At 35.3% G+C, this 23,014-nt stretch overlaps 1 pseudogene; it reads right to left on the bottom strand.

Annotated features, from left to right (window-relative positions):
• Positions 1 to 220: 220 nt before the first annotated feature.
• On the bottom strand, positions 221 to 630 carry LOC120600106 (protein BEX3-like; annotated as a pseudogene).
• Between the last annotated feature and the right edge of the window lie 22,384 nt (positions 631 to 23,014).

Genomic DNA, 23,014 nt, shown 5'->3' with positions numbered 1-23,014 from the left:
TACACTTTTTAAAAATATTCACCAATTCATTTATATATTTTTTTGCTTATTAATTGCTTTATTAACTACATTTTTTTGTGTGCAAATGGGTGAAACTACTGTTAACAGAAACTTAAGGCTGAGTGTCAAGCCAGTCTCCAATTAGAAGCTGAGAATACAGAACTCACCTGACACGTGGAAATTACACAAAGTTCACAGCAAATGGGTCAGTAAAGGCAAATCAGGAAATGCAAGGAACTGAAAAAATAACGGAGGGAATTACAGTATTAATCTCATGGAAAATGGCAGGAGTTAAGGGCATAAGGAAAAATTCATCGTGATGGTCATGGTGATTAGACAGCTCCTCCATAAAGATACGCAGACAATTCCTCAACTGCAGCTCCCTAAGTTTCCTCCTGATTTCTCTCATCTCCTTCATGAATATTTCCATACCATCTCCATCTCCACCCATTCCATCATTGACCTGTCTGGCGGGTATAGCCCATCAGAAATTAGGGGCAAGTAGGTGAGCCTCTCCCAGTCTATTATTTCTTGCTGGCTGGTGGCCTTCCATGCTCCCAAAGGGAAGTCTTCCTCTTCATTCTGCATGTGCAGCTCCATTTCTTCGTTCTCCTGGTGAATATTTGCCATGATGAGATTTTTTTCCTGGTTGTTTTCTGGTCCTATCCTTGTTGTCTCCGCCTCCCGCTAATTCTCGATTCTTGTCTCTAGTGTGCAGTCTGGACACTTGGACCCACATACCTCCTTGTCACTTATCTCAGTCCTCTCCAATTTGAGGGCCCACAAGTGGCATCACCTCCCTGGGGTTGGAGTTTGCCCTTTCTCTCCATTTATAATTTGTTTTAAAGCCTGATGTTGCCTAAGGGCAAGAAACCCTTTAAAAAGAGAATTTGAATGAGCAATTCACAAAGTTTTAAAAGGCTTTTGAAGGCAATCTAATTTCCAGGATCAAGTTTCATATATTAAAAATGTGTAACAACTCATAATCAAATTAAACTACAAAGTTGTTATGATTATAGAGAGCTGTCGAATAGTATCACCGAGAGCTCATAATCTTTCAACAACAATTTGTCTAATGTTTACCTAGATAAATTCCTCAGCAACCTAGAACAGTATTATGGAGTAACAGAACAGTTTGACAATTAAAAAAAAAAAGTTAAGGGAGAAAATATTTATTTCCCCCGAAACAAGCAGGCAATTAGATTTGAGATCATGTATACAATAATTTTTCTGAAAATAGTTATATGCTATTATGAATAAAGATCAATTTTTCCTCCTTGGATAATGTATGTTCTCAGAAACGGCAAGGGGTTTATTGGAAGTAAAGTTGTTATGTTACTGCCTAGGATATTTTACTTATATAAACTTTATGTTGCAATCTTGAAATCAATGCACACATTCTTCAGAAAATTAATGAAATTTATTTAAATATAATAAAATCCATGCCAGTAACCTAAGCTTACTTTAATCCAAATTAATCGATTAATTAATTAACTCACTTATTAGTTATTTTATCCTTTACTCTGTATTTTAAAAATTGCCTTTTGTATTATTACTACTTTTAAACGTGTACATTTTAAAAATAGTGTTGTGGCTGCCAGTCCCCGAAAGACACACGGACCACCAGAAATCAGTGAGTTATAGGAAACATGCTCTTTATTCAGCCAGCTGGGTCTGCCAGGAGTATACAGATCCCAAATTAAGCAGCCCCAAAATGTAGAGGTACAGGGTTTTTAAGCCCTAAATCCCATTCCTCATTCTGTCTTAAACACAAAGGTCTATTTTTCTCTTATTCACTACCTGTCAACTCACAGGTCGGTTGTGCAAGCCGAGGTACAGAAGCAGAAAGCTTATTGTTAGAATGTTATGTTCCCATGGGTGATAGCCTATGTTCCCATGGGTGATAGCCAAGCAGTAATTTTCCAGCCAGCACTTTCCCCACTGGCCTTAGCGGAAAATCAAATCCTTGATTCTTCATGTGGAATTTGCTCATAGCCTCTATTTTGTAATACTAAAAGTTTAATAGAATTAATTCTCTTCCTTATATATGCAAACAAGAAATCGAGGAAACATGGGCCAAAAGTTAACAAGAAGAGGAGGAGGATTAAAGGTCCAGCTATAGCAGATAACAGGGTTGTTAGCCATGGGGACTAATTGAACATCCTATGAAACCAGTTATCTGATTCCAGTCTTTGTTTTTCCCTGGCATCTAAATTTCTCATAAGCTAGTCATAAGCTCTCTCTAATTACTCCAGAATTATTAGCATAGAAGCAACAGGTTTCACCTAGAGCCATACATAACCTATCTTGTTCTAAGAATAATAAATCTAAACCTCTTCTATTTTGGAGGACTACTTCTGCTAGTAAATTGACTTGAAGTTCTAGCCTGCTGAGCTCAGTTAAGTTTAAGGGAGTTCCTACCCCGACATAGTAAAGGGGTTTTTGGGTTTAGGCACAACCCGCAATCTTGTCCTATGTCTGGAGTGGTCTTATTTAAGACTTTGTGTATTGTCGTTAGCAAAGCTATTAATGCTCCTTCTAATTTTGGTTGTGGCTGGTCGAATGTCTGGGCTAAAGAGATAAAAAGGAAGAAACAAAGGTTTATACTTATGTATGCTTGAATCTTAGTCTTAAGAGTCCGTCTTCCTGAGCTGTCCACTCTCATGCTGCCTTCACGTGGGAGTGATGAATCCATGATGGGATGCCATCTACTTTAACTGCAGTGGGCGTCGTCAGGTAGACAGTGAAGGCTCCTTTCCATTTGGGTTCTAGTCCCTTGGAAGTGAACTTCCGGATCCACGCAGTCCTAAGGCTGAAACTGATGGGGAAATCTGTCCCCTGGGGCTGAGTGGGCAGCATGAACCCCAGACCAAATCTCCTTCTGTACACTTTGAAGGGCCTGTAAAGATTTAAGTAAGACAAGGTTATATAGTTCTGCCTTTTTCTCATCTTCTATTCTAGGTACTAAAGGTGGAGGTTTTCCAAAGAAAATTTCAAATGGGCTGAATCCATTAATATATGGAGTACATCTAGCTTGGAGAAGAGCAAAGGGGAGAAGTTTTACCCAGGTCCCACCAGTTTCTAATCTTAACTTGACTAATGTCTTTTTTTAGGGTTCGATTCATTCGCTCTACTTGGCCTGAACTTTTGGGGCCGATAGGCGCAGTGGAGTTTACATCGCAAATTTAGGTAGCTAGCCAATTGTTGTGATACCTTTGCTATGAAGGCTGGCCCGTCATCCGATCCTAAAGTTCCAGGGAGACCAAATTGAGGGAGAATTTCTTGTAGTAGTTTCTTAGTAACTACTAAGGCAGTCTCTTTCCTGGTAGGGAAGGCCTCTACCCATCCTGAAAAGGTGTCTATAAAAACAAGTAAATATTTGTAGCCCCCCACAGTCAGAGTTATCTCAGTGAAATCTACTTCCCAGTGGTCCCCTGGATAAGTTTCTCTTTCTCTATGCCTAGGTTCTTCTATCTTCCCCTTCTTTGGATTAATTTGGGCACAAACCGGGCATCGTGAGGCAATCTCCTCTGCAGTTCTTCTCCCTTTTAACAAGTGAAAGTAGAGGTCTAAAGCTTGGGGCATCTTAGTTCATCCTAGGTGTGTGGTCTGGTGTAGTTGGTGGAGGAGAGTCCTTCTAAGGGCCGTGAGAGCCCGATTTTTCCATCTGGGGTTGTCCACTACCCCCGTTGGTTCCTAGTGGCTCCCTTATCTTGAAAATATATGTTCTCTTCCGTCGTATAGGTCGGAGATGGAGGCAATTCTGGGTAAGAGATAACAGTCAGTAGATGTGGTGGGGGCCCCACTGGCCTTGTGGCCACTGTTCTTGTCTCTGCATTGGCTCGTCGGTTTCCCTCAGCCTCAGGACTATTCCCTTTTTGATGCCCTTTACAAAGAACAAAGCAAGAGTCTTAGGCATCTATATGGCTTCAAGTAAGGCTAAGATCTCCCCCTTGTTCTTGATGTCCTTCACAGCTGAAGTCAGAAGCCCTCCTTCCTTGTAGATGGCTCCATGTACATGCGCAGTGGCAAAGGCGTATTGGCTGTCAGTGTATATTGTGACTGCCTTATCCTTTCCCCATCTTAGTGCCTAAGTGAGGGCGATGAGTTCTGCCTTTTGACCAGAAGTCCTATGGAGAAGAGCCTGTGACCAGATGGTGCCAGTTAGAGTTACGACCGCTGCCCCAGCATACCTCCTTCCTTCCTGCATGAAGCTATTCCCGTCTGTGAACAGAACTTCATCAGCTTCAGGCAGAAGGGAGTCTTTGAGGTCTGGCAGCGAGGAACACACAGCATCAGTGAAATCTATGCAGTCATGAACGGGGGTCTCGGGATCTGGATCTGGCAACAGATTGGCTGGGTTGATGACAGTAGCTTCGGATTTTAGCCATACGTTTGGGGTCATCTGGTGCCTCCCTGTTGTTGAACACCTTCTGAGCTACCTTAACAAGTTGGGACAGGTTCATCCCTGCAAAACCTTCCAATTTTTTGCAATTTACACCAGATATCAGGGGCTGCCTGAGTAGCAAAGGCTATATTAATTTCCTGCTAGGCCTCAGAATCAATGGGGGTGTATACCCAATACGCCTCGTTCAAGAAATGCTCCAGGGGATTCCTGAGGTCTCTGTATAACTTCAGTTATCTTAGAAAGATTAGTTGGCTGATGAGCAGCCACCTTAATTCCCCCAATTAGAAACTGGTGGTACTGATCTAATGCTGTTCTCCCTGCCTGAGAATTGTGTCTCCAGTCTGGGCAGGTGGAGGGAAATTCCTCCTTGATCTATTCCCCTGCTTTCTCAACTCTCCTCTCTCCTGCAGCTATCTTTTGTGTTTCAGTCTGAATGCAATGCGTCCTTGTTATTCCTCCATGAAAGGGATAATTAAAAGCTGTTGGCAATTGTCCCAGTTGAGGCAGTGAGTCTGAAAGACACTTTCTAAGAGTCCTATTAATGTCTGGGGTTTCTCAGAGAAAGGCAGATTCTGTGCCTTCCAGTTGTATAGGTCACTAGTCGAGAAAGGCACATAAACCATAAAGGGTCTGTCTGTGTGATGCCCCTGGGATGGTGGTATTGGCTGATGCCCTGCCCGGAGCGCATCCTGTCCGCATCTGAGGAGTTGAGGCGGTGGTGCTATTTGGCCTCTGTTGTCCTGGATTATAGGATGGGGGAAAGTCACTGTCCTCCAGTGGAGATTGGAGGACTGAGGGACTGGGCTGTCTTGGAGATTCAGTTGCTGCATGTTCGGGGGACCCACAACTAAGACTCGCGCCCCTACAGAAAGGGCACACCAGGGGTGTCTGAACAAGGTTTAACCATTGATTGATGTAGGGAAACTGATCGGGATGTCCCAGGTCTCCCGTGACAATCTTCCAAACATTCCTCACTAAACTCCTGTCAAAAGAACTCTTTGGAGACTAGTTTACATCAAAAGACAGCCACTCAACTTTACACAATGTTTTTAGTCTGCCTGGAGAAAACTTTATGCCGTAGTCAGCTCCTTCTACAAACCTTTCTTTGAAATGTCTCAGGAGACAATCCAAAGGTGTCTTCTGTGAACTCAGGCTTCCCCGCATCACTTGCGCAGAAAACACAAAACAGACACTCAGACAAGAACAATCAGACACTCAGACAAGAACAATCAGACACTCAGACAAAAACAATTACTGAGGTGTAGGTAAACCCAGAGAAGTCTACCACCTACAACCTAGACAAGACCAGAGACAATAAACAGAACCTGACAACAGGGCACAGGAGGTGGCGTCCCATGGCCTGGCCATGGTCGGGGAGATATGACTGCGTCCAGTCTGTCCACGGACCCCCACTGACCGATCAACAGAAACAGGAAGGTATCTTTTATCCAGACACCGATGCCTCGGAGATTCCAGATTCCCGTCGGGACCAGGAACAAAGAGCGTGTCCTAAAGGTTGCATCCTTGACGATTGTACTGACCCGTCACAGCATTCAAGGGCCCTGGAATGTCTCAGGTTGGCCACCCCTTTGAATCCGTAACAGGGACAGCAACCGCTTCGGATGCCAGTCCGGTCTTAGATCCCAGGGCCACTCCCTGAGATCTCTCTGGGGTCTCCAAATGTTGTGGCTGCCAGCCCCCGAAAGACACACGGACCACCAGAAATCAGTGAGTTATAGGAAACATGCTCTTTATTCAGCCAGCTAGGTCTGCCAGAGGTATGCAGACCCCAAATTAAGCAGCCTTAAAATGTAGAGGTACAGGGATTTTAAGCCCTAAATCCCATTCCTCATTCTGTCTTAAACACAAAGGTCTATTTTTCTCTTATTCACTACCTGTCAACCCACAGGTCGGTTGTGTAAGCGGGGGTACAGAAGCAGAAAGCTTATTGTTAGAATGTTATGTTCCCATGGGTGATAGCCTATGTTCCTATGGGCAATAGCCTATGTTCCAGCCAGCACAATATTAATAGATAAATTTATTTTTAGAGCAATTTTAGCTGTATCAAAAAAATTGATGAGATAGTACAGAGAGTTTCCATATACTCCCTCTCCCTCCCACAGTTTTTACTATTATTAATATCTTACATAAGTGTGGTACATATGTTACACACTTGTTTAATTTTTTCTATTGAGTTGTATGAATTCTTTATATAGTTAGCATATTAACACCTAATCAGATATAATTTGCGAATATTTATTTTCATTACAAAGCTTGTTTTTCATTTGTTAATTTTTAACTTAGCTGTGCAGAGCTTTTTAGTTTGTTGTAGCCACACTTAATTTTTTTTCTTTTGTTACTTGTGCTTTTGTTTTAAAAGTATGATGGTACCTGAGGGCAAGAAGCCCTTAAAAAGAGAATTTGAATGATCAATTCACTAAGGGTTTTAAAAAGCTGTTAAAGTTAGTCTAACTTCTTATGCAAAAAAAAAAAATATTGCCAAGGCCAATGTCAAGAAGATTATTACCAATGTTTTCCTCTGGGAGTTCTATAGATTCAGGTCTTACATTTAAGACTATAATCCACTTCAGTTTAATTTTTGTAAGTATTGTAAGGTAGGGGTTCAATTTAATTATTCTGCATGTGATTATTCAGTTTTTCTAACACCATATATTAAAGAGACTATGCTTTCTCCATTGAGTTTTCTTGGTTTATTTCTCAGCTCTTTATTCTGTTCCACAGGTCTAAATGTCTATTTTTTTATGCCTGTATTATACTATTTTGATTACTATAGTTTTGTTGTACAATTTGAAATCTGGAAGTATGACGCCTCCAACTTTGTTGTTCATCAGGAATGCTTTGGCTGCTTGAACTCATTTATATTTCCATACAAGTTTAGGACTGTTTTTCCTATTTCTGTGAAAAAAAATAATCATTGAAATTTTGATAGGGATTGTACTGAATTTTATAGATAGCTTTGGATAGTATGGATATTTTAACATTATTAAACAAATTATAAAATTACATTTTCTGATTATGGATATGTATATTTTTGATTTGTTTGTGTCTTCTTCAATTTGTTTAATCAAATTCTTGAAGTTTTCAGTGTATAGAATTTTCACTTTCATGTTTAAATTTATTCCTAACTATTGTATTGTTTTTGATGCTATTGTGAATGGGATAGTTTTCTTTATTTTTTTTCAGATGTTTTGTTGTTAGTGTATAGAAATCCAACTGATTTCTGTGTGTTGATTTTATTTCTTGCAACTTTACTAAATTTGATAATTAGTTCCAACAGATTTTTGGTGGAGCCTTTATCATGTCACCTGCAAATAATGACAAATTTACTTCTTCCTTTCTGATTTTGATGACTTTATTTCTTGATCTTGCCTAATTTTTGTAGCTAGGATTTCCAGTATACTATGGGAAATAAGAGCAGTGAGAGTGGACATGCTTGTCTTGTTCCTGACCTTAGGGTAAAAGCTTTCACCATTTCACCATTGCATATAATGTTAACTGTGAATTTGTCATGTGTGGCCTTTATTATGTTGCGGTGTGTTCTTCTATACCCAATTTGTTGAGGATTTTTATCATAAAAAATGTTGTATTTTGTCAAATGCTTCTTCTGCACATATTTAGAGAATAATATGATTTTTATCTATTATCCTATTAATGTGGCTTTTCAAATTTATTGATTTGCATATGTTAAATCACCCTTGTATCTCATGAATAAATCCCACTTGATCATTGTGTACAATCTTTTTAATATGTTGTTGAATTTGGTTTGCTATTTAGGTGAGAATTTTCACATCTATTCATTTGAGTTACTGGTCTATAGTTTTCTTATAGTGTCCTTGTTTGATTTTGGTACCAGTGTAATGCTGGCTTTGTAAAATTAATTTAGAAGTGTTTGCTCTTTAATTTTTTGAAAAAAATTTGAGAAAATTTGGCATTAATTTTTCTTTAAATGTTTGGTAAAATTTTCCAGTGAAACTGTTTGGTCCTGGGCTTTTTTGTGTTTGGGTTTTTTGAATTAAAGATTCAATCACCTTACTCATAATTGACCTGTTCAGATTTTCCATTTCTTCTTGATTCAATTTTTGTAAGTTGTATGATTCTAGGAATTGATCAATTTTTTCTAAGTTATTCAATTTTTCAGCACAAAATTGTTTATAGAAGTTTTTTATAATCCTTTGTATTTCTGTAGTATCAGTAGTTATGTTTCCTTTTTCATTTCTGATTTTTTTTTTTATTTCTGACCTCTCTTTTTTGTTTTTCTTTTCTTTTTTTTTAATCTAGCAAAAAAATTTTGAATTTGGTCTATCTTTTCAAGAAAAAGAAACTAGCTCTGAGGATGTTTTTTGTGTGTGTGTGTATTTTTTCTGGTCTCTACTTCATTTATTTCTACTCTGATTTTTGTTATTTCCTTCCTTCTGATAACTTTGAGTTTAGTTTGTTCTTATTTGAGATCTTTGAGGTGAAAAGTTAACTTGTTTATTTGATAGCTTTTTGTATTCTTTTAATTTTTTTTTATTTTTCAATTGCAGTTGGCATATAGTATTATATTAGCTTCAGGTATACAACATGGTAATTAGACATTTATATAACTTACAAAGTGATCACCCTGATAAATCTAGTACCAATCTGACAAAATATATAGTTATTACAATATTATTGACTATATTCGTTATGCTATACTTTTCATACTTGTGACTATTTTTTAACTATGAATTTGTACTTCTTAATCTCTTCCCCTTTTTTACCCACTTCCACAAAATCTCTCCCTTCTAGCAACCATCAATGTTCTCTGTATCTATGAGTTTATTTTTATTTTGTTTGTTTATCTATTTTGTTCTTTAGATTCCCCATGTAAGTGAAATCATATGGCATTTGTCTTTCTCTGACTTCTTCCACTCAGCACAATGCTTTCTAGATTCATCCATTTTGTTGCAGATGGCAATATTTTATTCTTTTTATTATGGCTGAATATTATTCATTGTATATATATAAATATATACCACCTCTTCGTTTCATTCATCTATTGATAGACACTTAGGTTGCCTTTATATCTTAACCATTGCAAATAATGCTGCAATAAATATATGGATGCACATATCTCTATAAAAGTAGTGTTTTAACTCCAATCTCATACAAATTCACTCCTTACACCTCCACCTCCCACTGCCTTATATAACAAATTATATCTCAATACATTGTGGATCCATTAACATAAATTTGTAATTATTTTTATGAATTTATATTTTAATTTCTATAGAAAAAAGTGGAGTTACAAACTATATTACAATAGAACTGTTTTTAAATATTTATCTATGTAGTTATCTTTACCTGAAAACTTCACATTTTTATATAGTTTTTAGTCACTGTCCAGTGCTCTCATTTCAACTGGAAGGAATCTCTTTAACATTTCTTATAGAGCAGGTGTAGTAATAATAAACTTTCTTAGCTTTTGTTTTTCTAGGAAATTTTAATTTCTCCCTCATTTTTGAAGAAAAGTTTGCCTGATATAGAGTTCTTGATTGACAATGTTTTCTTTTCTTTTCTTTTCTTTTTCTTCAACACTAAATGTATTATTTCTCTACTTTCTGGAGTGCAAAGTTTCTGCTGTGATATTCGCATTTATAAATGTCTCATTGGGATCTCTTTTAAATGATGATATGCTTTTTTCTTGCTGCCTTCAATATTCTTTCTTTGTCTTTTGCTTTTGACACTTTTATTATAATGTGTCTCTTTATCATACTTACCATTAAATGAGCTTCTCGTTTTAGCATACCTATATATTTCCTCAGTTTGGGGAGATGGACCATAATGTATGTATTTGTCTACTTCATCATATCTCACACGTAGTCTCTGTTCACATTTCTGCATTCTGTTGTCCTATTTGCTCCTCAGACTTTATAATCCCAAATTATCTGTATTTAAGTGTTCTCATTCTTTCTTGTGCCAGTTTGAATCTGCTGTTTAATGCCTCTAGTGAATTTTTCAATTCTGTTATTTTTCAGCTAGAGAATTTCTGTGTGTGTGTGCATGTGTGTGTATGTATATAACATATATCTTTGTTGATATTGCTATTTTTACCTATCGCTTTCTTGATTTCCTTTAGTTTTTGTCTATATTTTCCTTTAAGTCTTTAAACATATATAGGACCATTTTTTCTTAAGTCTTTATCTAGTAAGTCCAATATCTGTGTTTATTCAGGGATGGTTTCTAGTGATTTATATTCTTTTGAATGGAACATGTTTTCTCGTTTCTTTGTATGCCTTTTGATCTGTTGTTGAAAATGGGGCATTTGAAAAAAACACCATCTCTCACTCTTTGCGAACTGTTGTGGAAGTCCTTCAATAATTAGTGGACTCCTGAGTCTTGATATCAGTCTAAAGTGAAGGCACAAGATCTACTGAGATCTTTTCTGGACACTCATCTTGTCTGGGCCTATATGTGCTTTGTTGTTATTATATCATTATTGATTTCCCATATACATATCTGCTTTTAAATGTGTTCATATCCCAAAGAGTCTCACCCTAGCTTCTTCTCAGGGCCTTAAATGTTTTCTTTGATCACTTGGCTCATTATCTCTTGCTGCCCAGTCATCTTTGGGTCTGTGGTACCCCTGCAGTTTTTATGTACTGTGGCACCTGCTACTGCCTTCTACAGATTCCATTAGCCTGAGAAACAACCAATATTATTCTCTGTCTGCATTTCAAGTTAGGTGAAACAGAAACCAGTATTTCAGGCACCTCACAGACAGTCCAGAATTTTCCACTTCACAACTTCTGGCTCAACAGAAAGAACTGGTGATTGAGCCACTCTCTACTGACCATAGCACACCACACTGAGGAGATGGTGGATTAAAGTCAATAAAAACACCACAAAATTTTCTGCCATTTTGAATACATCTTTTTGATTATTTGCTTGATTGCTATAAATATTCATAGAAATGCTATCTCACAGATGTCACTCCTTGCCTAATAAATTTCGGTACTCTGTTGTTAGATACATACACATTATTAATTTTATGTCTTCTTGCAAAATTGTTTTATCATTATATAATGTTCTTCTTTATCTCTGATTTTTTTTGCTCTAAAGTCTAAAATTATTATAACTACACCAGGATTTTTATTATGTTTTTTTTTTGCATAGTATCTTTTTCTCAATCTTTTCAATTTTAATTTATCATTTATATTTAAAGTGGGTATCCTGTAGATGATATATAGTTGTGTATTATTTTTTATCCTCTTTAACAGTCTCTGTCTTTCAATTGATGTATTTAACAATTGACTTTAAAGTAATTATTATGTAGTTCATATCTACCATATTTATTTGTTTTCTATTTATTGCCCTTGTTCTTAGATTTTTTCCTCTCCATTTTTTTTTCTGCCTTGTTTTAATTGAGAATTTTATGTGATTCCATTTTCTCTCCACCTTAGGATATATTTTTCTACTCTTCGTAATGGTTTCCCTGGATTTCGCAATATATATTTTCGACTAATATATATCCACTTTCAAATAACACTATACATATATTTGGTTAGTGCAGGTAAATTGTAACAGAGTATTCCCAATTTCTCCCTCTCATACCTTGTAACATTACTTTTATTTACCTCACTTACACATAAGCTATAATCACTGAATACATTGTTGTTGTCATTCCTTTGACCAGACTAATCTGTTAGAAAAGAAAAATAAAAGATTGTATTTTATCTTCCTTTATACCTTCTACAGTCCTCATTCTTTCTTTTTGTAGTCTCAAGTTTCTGACCTATAGCATTTTTCTTCTCTGTGCAGAACTACTTTTAATATTTTTTTTCTAAGTCATGTCTACTAATGATTTTTTTTTTTTTTTTGAGAAAATCTTTTCTCTTTCACTTTTGAATGATAATTTTTTCTAGATATAGAAATCTAGTTTGGTAGTTCTTTTCTTCAACGTTTTAAATATTTCACTTCATTTTGTTCCAGTGTGGTGTCCGAAGAGATATCCAGTATAATTTATATCCTTGTTTTTCTGTAGATAGTGTTTTCTTCACCATCTGTTTTTTTTTTTAAAGAGGGTTTTTTTTTCATTTTAAATATGATATGCCTAGATGTAGATATTTTGATTTTTTTTCCTGATTAGTATTTTCTAAACTTCCTGAAATCCTCTGAAATTCTCATCCAGTATTTTTTGAATTCTATTTTCAGTTTCTTTCCTTTTTTTATTTTTCTGGTATTCCGTTATATATATGTTTCATCTTGTAATTGCCCCATAGTTTTATTGTATATTGTGTTCCAGTCTTTAATTATTTTTTTCTTTTCTGTTTTTCAGTTTGGAAAATTTCTACTGACATATCCTTAAGTTCAATGATTTTTTTCTAGGCTGTGTCCAGTCTACTAATGTACCTATAAAAGAATATCCTTAATTTCTGTTATAGTATTTTGATTTCTAGCCATTTCTTTTTGATTACTTTTTTAGAGTTTTTATCTCTCTGCTTACATTACTGATCTGTTCTTGAATGTTGTCCATCTTTCCATTAGAGCCATAGCATATTGATTATAGTTATTTCAAATTCCCTGATAATTTCAAAATCTGCCATATCGGAGTCTGGTTCTGATGCTTTCTTTGTTTCCTCAGACTGCTTTTTTTTTTTCTTTTTTAGCATGACATCATTTTTGTTGTTGTTGTTTAAAACTGTACATAAAATAATATGTAAGAGTAACTGAAGTAAATAGACCTTTAGCATAAAGTTTTGTGTTTATCACTCCAGGACTCTGGTTATGTTTACTGTTTGCTGAAGCTCTAGGTGTCAGAGGTTAAGATTTTCTGTAGTGTCCTTTGATTATAGCTTTTCTGTTTTTTCGTATTTTCTTAGAGACCGCCTCTTTAATAGAGTCTGAATCTTGCACTTCTTTCATCTGTTAACTCCTGTTATTATACAGCAACCTTATTGATATTATGGTAATGTATGTTATGGTAAAGAAGCATCCTATAATTCTGTGAGGGCATCTCATTCTTTCAGTGCGCCTATATCCCTGGGATTTAACATTTACAGGTTCTTCTCGGCTATTGCCTACCATAGATGAGACAGGATGGCTAGAAGTTGTAGCTCTGGGTACTTCCCTTCCCACAGGTCAGTTTTGCTCTGGTAAAATAGTTTCCCTTGAGGGCAGGCATTTGTTTAGGAGAACAGAACACTTTTTATGTATTTTTAAATGGTTACTTTTCCTCTTTCTCCGTTAGAAGCACAAGGTGACTTTTTTCTGACCTTCACCTTGAGAATATAGTGGGTGCTCCCGTATGTAAAACTCATAAATATTTGAACCCTCCTCCCAAAGTTGGGCTTCAAGGAATTTATATTTCTCAAGCTAGTCTATGCTAAATCTCCAGTAATTTTCAATTATGCTTTAAGTGTTCTTATGAGTTGCTTGCTCCATCAGTGGTGTTGACTCCCTGTAAGATGTGATTCTCTGCATACACATCTCTTCTGTTTTGGGGTTAGTGGTTTGCCATGTGACCTCTGTTCTCTGATGGATCAAAAAATTGTTGGTATTCAGTTTTTTCAGCTTTATTTTTTCTTCTTGTTTTCAGAATGAGAATAAAGTCTTCTAAGCTCATTATATATTGGAATAGGAACTGGAAGTCTGCCTGTATGTTTTTAATGCAGATTATATAATAGTTAAAGACAAAGACTTTGAAAGCTTCTACATAAATTCTAAATAAATGCTCTATTCTGTGTATATGCCTTCTTTCCCTTTGACAGAAAAATGTTAGAAATATCTTAATTTTTTTTTATTTTTAAAGTTGTACGTTTTTCTCCATGTTTTCTTCTCTCTGAAATTAGAATGTAATTTACAATTCATTGCATCTTGTAATTTTTTTTTTTCAGAGAGCAGTCTTCAATGACTATGCACGTATGAACTTGTTCAAAGAAGGTCATATTGTTGTCAATTTCACTGAATTATGTTTATTGTTGGTGTTTTTTGAGTTTAATAGCCATTTCAGTTTTTAAAAAGATTACAATATGATAAAGCAGCGAAATAAAAAGTTGTGTACAGCGAAAGCTTTGGAGAAAAAGCATCAGTAAATTTGATAATGGTTAAGCAAAAATATTTTCAGTGAATTAACTGAAATTCCATAGTTGCTTTCTAAGCAATACTTGAGATATGAAGATTCTCACAAGTATGTAAAGATGTATTATGTTTTATTACTGATATATGTTCAAAATGATTACTTATGACTAGGGTCTTCTCTAGGAAGTACAAATTAGTGTACAATATGTTTTTGGCAGGGAGGCCCTGTCTATAAAAACAATTTGATTAAATATTTATTATAAAATTTCCGGACTCATGTTAAATACAACAATTTACTAAAGATGATTTAGATGAATAGATAGATAATCAGTACTTACATACTGATTTATTGTACAATCAGTGCATATGAAGAATCTTCATAGCATCCAGGCATCATCTCTTTCTGTTCAGATCCAGAAACCATTCCCTTCATGTTCTTCATTGTTGAATGTGCAATTTCAGATGCAATTTATATCTTCCACTATGAGAAAAAAGTAGCAATGCTTTTATTATAATTCCATGGCACTTCATAACCTTTTTGTATTGAAACAGTATTAATATTCTGCCTCTGATATTTCTAATTCTATTTATTTAATGTTCTTTATATTATTACACTTGGTGCTGTATGATTTATTGTGATGCCTATAAATATTGGCATACAATAATGCTCTAGAACATTGACACTGTGCTAAGTTGGAGATAATCACCAGTACAAGTCTTGTTCAGAGTATTAAAAAAATGTAAATGAAATTTTTTTAGTCATGTTAGATATACCATTTGGAACTTTTTAGCAAAATTGTAGAACAATGTATTTTCCAACCACATCTTCTCTTCATCTTATTTGGCTTCAATCACTACAACCTTAGAATGAGATTCCTTTCAGTGGCGATCAAACTCCTGTCTTCCACATATCATCTGCAGAGGCAGGAATGGGTAACAAGCCCATGAGTGTAATGAGAACGGCAATCTCATTTGTACAAGAAATATCCACATTTTTTCTAGTGTGGATTAATTCTGATCTGAGAAAGCACATCCTCAATACATCAGAGCAAGAGAGGACATAAATTAGGATGATCCACTGGCAAAAGCAAGCAAATGTCTTAAAAGCTATCAAACAAGATAGGTATAGCTTCGCTTGAAGGACTGCTTGATGGGTTGTGCAAGGCCTATGAGGTTACTGCCATGGATGCCAGCAACAAGAAGTGCCTCCTTTACCCTATTGACTTTAATTGCTATATACTAAACTTCATGGTAGGAATATAGAGGAGCAAGAGTTAATGCATTGGATCACACATGTGGCTTAAAGCTCAAGGGTCAATGGCTTGTCTTCAGTAGCCTACAACCCTGAATGTGTCCTGTGTTGGAAATGAAAGTCACTTAGCTCAGAATATCATCACCATTCTGGAGTGCCCCAATATTTTAGTTAATGTTATTTATTTCATTACTTCTGTTGCTGCATCATCTAAAGTGTCACATGTAAATAATTACAACAATTCTCTCGAACGTTGATACTGTTCCAAATTAATGATGTTTACAAATGTAATGACATTTCAATCTCATGAAATCCAATAAAAAAGAAAATACCAGGCCAGCCAGCAGGAGGTAATTCACTTGTAGGCTAGATGCATTTTATAAAACTAAGTTGGGCTACATGGCTCTGGAGCTACTCTGTAGAGAGTCTTTGAACTTCTTGGGATATCTCATTGATCTAATGCTAAGAGTATAGGTCTGGAGACTTAATCAGAAGGTAGAAATAGGGATCAAGGCCCATATGGTTCCTGTTTGAGCTCAGAGTGCCCTGCTCATAGGGTACTTTTTGCCAGGCTAGTTCCAGGCAACATAAGAGACCTAACATTTTTTGGAGGAAACACTACTAACCATGGGGCCTCAGAGTCACAGGGCCCCAGGCACACACATTGCTTGCCTGGCTCTAAGGAAAGTACTACCTATCATATACCAAGCAATACAAATTACATCAAAAGATATTTTCAAGTGATTGAAACAGATGAAGTAAATTCCAAAATTCCAAATGAAAGAATTGCTGCAACCAATTCATATGTGGCACAAGACTGTTATTAAGGAGTCTCTTTTGTCATGCTTAGTGTCACATAAGATAAAGTTCATTATAAATCAATTTCAGTGTATTAGTCAAGATTCTCCAGAGAAGCAGAACAGAGAGAGAGCATGAGTGCAAGCGTGGCAGGGGATGGGGGTGGGGGTGGGGAGACAGGGAATGAGATTTACTATGAAAAATGGCCACAAGTTATAGAGGCTGACAAGTCCCAATATTTGTAGTCAGCCAGCTAGAGACCAAGAATTGCTGAGGGTATGGTTCCAATCAGAACACATGCAGGCTTGAGCCCCAGTAAGAGAAGATGTTTTAGTTTGAGTCCAAAGACAGGAATAAAACAATGTCCCAGGTCAAGGATGTCAGGGGGGAGGAAATTCTTTCTTACTCTTGAGAAGGTCAGCCCTTTTTTCTATTCAAGCCTTGAACTGATTGAGTGAGGCCCACCCACATTAGGTAGAGCAATCTGCTTTACACAATGTACTAATTTAAAAGTTAATCTCATCCAAAACATCTTCACAGATGCACGCAGAATAATGTTTGGCAAAAGGTCTAGTTACCCTGTGCCCCAATTGACGCATAAAATTAATAATTACATACAGATTCCATAAAATATAAAATAATCCTATACTTTCTGTATGGTATTTTACACTTCTACTCTGGGACATGCTACATGTTAAAGTCAAGTGCCCAGGATGTTAGAATTAAAGGAATAGCTTCAAGTTCAATTTATGATGTATATTACATATAAAAACTTAAGAAAACCACATCATAAAGCAAAGCCTTGCTTTTTTTAAAGCTAAGGTAAGAAAAACAGCATTCATTTCTACATAGTTTTTATACAGATCAATTGGGATAATTCTTATACAAGTCAACCAAAAATTTAAAACAAATTACACATTCAATAAAAATTCATAATCATTTTATTACATCCCTCCACTAACTAACTGCACCTCCCCCCACTCCAGCAAAATGCAACTTTTCTTGGCTACTTTGTCCAGAATATCAGTTTCATAATAAACCCAGTGGAAGTGCAATGTTTGGCACATTGTATATATTCTCTAAAAAATTATTGAATTAAATAAACTGTCTCTAATTTCCTTCCACAGTTCAAGTAACCCTTATCCTTTGAAAGATTCAAGGTCACTAGTTGCAGAATATTATAATTAGGAAGGAAAAGAGGTTCATTTTTATTAGATAGAACTATCATCAGATTATCTTTTGCATGTATTCTGAGTACTGAAATTTCATTAATGTAAATGAACTATTCCTTCTACGTGCAAAATATGCTTGCTTTAACTTTGATAATCTTGAGAGAAGATACCTTCTGGCCTTTATTCAATTCATCTTAATGGTGAATTTAGTTTTCCAGATCAAACTAAAAACATTCCTTAGGTATTTATTCTATAACACATCAAAAATTCGATTCTGCTCTTTTTTATATTGTAAGAAGAAAACAAATAATGTCTTCATATATTTTACAAAGAGAATAGTAATTATTTTTATGACTAAAAAGTGACAGAGAACCATAATGGTTCTAATACCTAACAGCCATATCCTTGGGAAGTCATACCAGAATGTGTTTCCTTTGATATAGTGTATGATATTTTGAGCCAGACAGACTTGGGTTCAAATTTCAACTTACTAAGTGTGTATCCTTAAATGATATTATGTTTTGAGTTATCAATTATCCATTGCCTCAATAGTTTTGCATGAGGCAATAAACATTTATTAAGCTTATGAATCCATGGGGTTTAGTTGAATTAAATTGTTTTTGGCTAATATTGTCAGTACTTTCTCATAGGCCTGCAGTCAGCTGTGGGTCATCTCTGCAACTCTGCTTATTTTGGCTGAGCTCATTCACATGTCTAGGCATCAGCTGGGTGTTGATTGACCAAAGATGGCCTCAAATGAAAGGACTGTAATGGCTAAAATTTATGCCATGTGGTTCCAATTCTCTATCAATTTCAACTGGACATGTTCTCATGGCAATTATGGAAGAGAAAAAGCGAGCGAGACCAATTTTGCAAGTGTTTTTCAAATCTCTGCTTACATCTTATGAGCCAATATCATACAGGCATGTCATGTGTGGTGATGCCCAGAATCAAAGTGAGAGAGCATTACAATGTTACTTGGCACGGGACATAGATATAGTGAAGGGGAAAACTGAAACCAGTATTTCAATAAATCTACCACAGAATTAATTTTCCTCGGTAAAACAGGAAAAAGAAAAATATAGTTACTTCATTTAGTTGTATGACTTGAATGAAATAATGTATATATGAACACACTACCAATTGTTTATCTTGCAAAACAATGACAATTAAATCATATTACCTGTATAAAACACAAAGAGAAGTTTAACCTCAGCTACTAAGAAGAATTCTGACACTATTTTAGACTGGTAAGAATCACTCTTACCAGAGGAGAAAAAATAATTAATTTTGCTAAAGCAACTAGTCTTTCACCTATATTAATTCATTTAAGATTCAAATAACCCAGTCAGAAGAGTATCATTGCCTAAGATTATACAATTAGTAAGTGGTGAGAATAGTATTCTGCTTTCAGAATTCATGCATTTTTCCAACACACAAAAATGCCTACAAAGAAGAAATAATTTATGAGAAGAAGAAAAATTATTTGGGGGTATAACAACTGGAATAGCATCCACTGGATATACAGTAACTGCCAGAGGAGTATTGTACACATTTAAGAAAAAAGACATAATTTCCTTATTCTTATTAGCCTACATATTTTTATACATGCCATGTAACAATAAATATTAAACATTTATTGAGCACTTCAGGTATTATTTTAAGTGATATGCATGTATTAATTTATTTAATCCTCGCATTACCCTTTTGAGGTACATGCTATTAATATTACTTCCATTTTATAGATAAGACAACTAAGGCACATCCACTAGGTGACAGAATCAGATTCAAACTCAGACAACCAGATCCCATACTTAATATACGTCACTGCCTTATGGAAGATATATTTATCTATGGTCTTGGAATTACCTAAATACTCCTCTGCTTTAAGTTTCAGCCCATGAAAAAGTGTCACATTTCTCTGATTTAAATAACTGGCAGTGATGCTATTTTATTGTCAGTTTATTAACTTTTTGGAAAATACCCTCAAAATAAAAAATTTAAAAAAAAATTAAAAAACTGTAATGATCTTGTAACATGCAGGCTATTATACATCTTAGCATCCTTGTATTGAGTATGCAATAAAATTACTTCAGAGAGAACTAACTGAATCTCTGGTGTTAAGTGGAAAACATTCTACTTTAACTAATGTTGTTTTGGGTATATTCTTAATTAACATTTTCTATCAATCTTCATTCACAAAGGCCTACTGAGGAAGCTAATATGAGAATATCTCACAATACACAAAGCTGACTTGGTTGTCATCTCATAATTGATATAGTTTTTGGTACTAATTAGGTGCTAACGAGTATGGGCTTTCTACCAAAACTACTTCTCTGATAAATTTATTCATCAGATATCCTAATGTCCACATCAGGGATTTACATCAACTCTATGAAATACATGTGGGTATGAATGTACACATGCCATGATCTCACCACATTTTCCTATAATTTGCTTGCAGCTGTAGGTTTATTTTCTTAAGCAAAATGATGTTTCACTTATATTTTTAGCTGTTTTCTTTTACATTTAAAAGATTGTCAATAAAGAATTATTAGCTTCAGGAAAACCATACCTTTTCTATGGCTATAATGCTCATTATCACAAAAATTTCTTGCTCACATGTGTGTAGGCACACATGTGATTTTTTCCCCACTCTTGACCATTTCTTTAATTGCTATTCAACTGATAAAATTGACATAAATTGTTATAAAATTGTTTTTTGTATTTTATAGGCTGCATCTAGCCTTGTTTATATTGATTTTTTTTTTTTTTTGGAATAGTGTCAGATGTGGATAATGGTCTGCTAAGCTGAGGACTAGAAATGAAGTTGAAAATATTAAATGCCAATTCCAGCTCTGTCTGTGTGTCCATGTCTTGTTAGGGTGCTTTGAAAAGGTTAATTAACTTACCATCTTTTAGGTTCTTGGACACAGCACTTTTTTCTCCTCCATCCGAAGTATGGCTTAGTCTCTTTCCATGCCAAGAGGAAAATGAGAATTGATGAGGATAGATATAGCAACATTTGTGTGATGCTAAGGTATTTCACACTGATAACTTTGTATTTGTTTGATTCTAATACCAACTCAATATATAGGCATGACAGGGATTAGTCCTGTATTATTGCTGAGAAAACTGAAGCGGAAGACAGTTATGAGTGATAGAGTAATGTTGGATCTATTTATTCTTGATACCTAGCAGTTTATTACTCTGCAGTTTCCTTCTTCCAATGTAGGATGCTAAGCCTAAGTCGTGACACTATTCAGTTGTGGGTTCAAGTACTGCTGATTGAAGAAAGACAAAAATAAAATATATTTTTTTATTGCAATCAAATTTTCAAACATTGAAAAAATTATTCAGTTTAGGTGAAGGTGTGAAGAAAGAGATACATATATTGCTTGTGGTTTCCAAATAAATACAGCTCTTTTAGAGAACATATGGTCAATATGTATCAAGAGCCTTTAAAATGCATATATATATTTAACTATAGCAATAGAAGTATCTGTGTGTATATATATGTATATGATTTTGTTATATTTTGTCAGTGGTTATATTTTGTCAGTGTGATTATGGGATTGTGAGTGATCTTTGTTCATTTTTGTGATCTATATTTTACAACAGATATAAAACATATTACATGATAATAATTAAAACAAAAATATTTAAATATCCTCAAATTTTGAAATGGCAGAAAAAATTTTGCTGTGGTGGAACTTTATGTTTTGTGTTTACTACCTATACAATAAAACTACAAAGTTTTAATTACCAAATTCTGTACCTTAATTTTAAGAGATTTCTTTGTCATCTTCACACAATTTGTAGCTAAAAACAAAAACAATAAATTGCTGAGAACAACAAGAAAACCTAAAAATATATACCTATGCACATTATTATATAGTGTAACTGTGTGTTAAAGACCCTAACATATTGATAAAGTCAGGATTCTGTTACACATAACAGACTCCGGTTCATTCTCTCTCAGTACCTCAGATAATTTTTGTTTTATGTCAAAGCTAAATATTGAAAATTCGATATGTCAGTTCATAATTTGCATCTGCTAGATATCATTTTAAAAATAAGTTCTGAAACTTTGGAGACTTCCAAGTGAACATAGAGAAAAGATTTCTAATTACCTCCTGTGCTTATGAGTACACTATCCCTGGTCTCCCTGGATCATGCAACCACAAATGTGCTTACACCACAAACATGCAATTTTCTTGACCACCTTGTTAATTAAATCTATAAAGAGGATTAATAATTGAAAGAAAAAGTAAACAATATTTGAAGAATTGCTAGTTCAAAACAACTAAGCCTCATATACTATTGGTGATCAGTTCAGCTATCTTAACTTTAGGAAACACTGGCTATCTTATTGAATTGGTAGTTTTGTCACCGGATATCATGCTCTTAGTATTCGTTGCTGGAATGAATTCGAGGACTCACAAATAAGCCAAGTAAGCAGTAGATTTATTAGCAAAGAATAGTACACTTTCAAAGCATCAAGAGCAGACAGGCTCAGAGAAGAGCAATTGCCTCCAAGAGAAGTGGGATTTGGTAATTTATTACACATAAAATGAAAGGGTGGACTATTCAGCACTTGGGGATGGTGGCATAGGTTTTCCTAGATGGCTCCTAGTGGACCACTCCCCTACATCGGGAGCGGGTATTTTTGTCCTTATTTGGCTCTCTCGGATCTGTCATGGCGACGTAAGGGATGGAGATTCTTTTAGGCTGCCATGCTAACAGTATTGTAATCAGCCAAAGGTCACGTGAAGAGGTAAGATGGCGTTCAAGATCCCCCACCAGCCTTCTGGATCTAGTTCAGGTCGGTCTGGTGCTGGCATTTTCTTAACAGCAGTCAGACCTCCTCCTTTCCTTTCTCTGCTCCTTACCCCGGTGAGCAGGCTCTATTCTTCCCTGTCTACTGTATGTAACTGTGTGTGTGTGTGTGTGTGTGTGTGTGTGTGTGTGTGTGTGTGTGTTAGCATGCATGTATGTGTGTATTTATTACCTTATGAGGGATATTGGAATAGTGAAAGAACACAGAACAAGAATTATAAAAAACATTTATTTCAATTTTTATAGCTTTTTATTTTATGGTTTTTATAATGACCCTATCAAAGAAAAGTTTTTCAAGGTAGGTATTTTAGGAGGCACAGAAAACTTTGGTGAGGTAAGAGGTTGTGACATAGATTAATAATTTGTAAAAATGTTTGTAGTTTTATTTTGACTCATATTTTCTCTCTCTGTTAATTGAATCCAGTGCACCTTTGCCCTGGTATTAACCAAAAATTTTAAATTTGGCACTATTTAATTTCCTAC

The sequence above is a fragment of the Pteropus medius genome, unplaced genomic scaffold, assembly GCF_902729225.1.
Source record: "Pteropus medius unplaced genomic scaffold, Ma_sr-lr_union100, whole genome shotgun sequence".
NCBI classification, from domain to species: domain Eukaryota; kingdom Metazoa; phylum Chordata; class Mammalia; order Chiroptera; family Pteropodidae; genus Pteropus; species Pteropus medius.
This window is presented reverse-complemented; position numbering and strand designations above follow the sequence as displayed.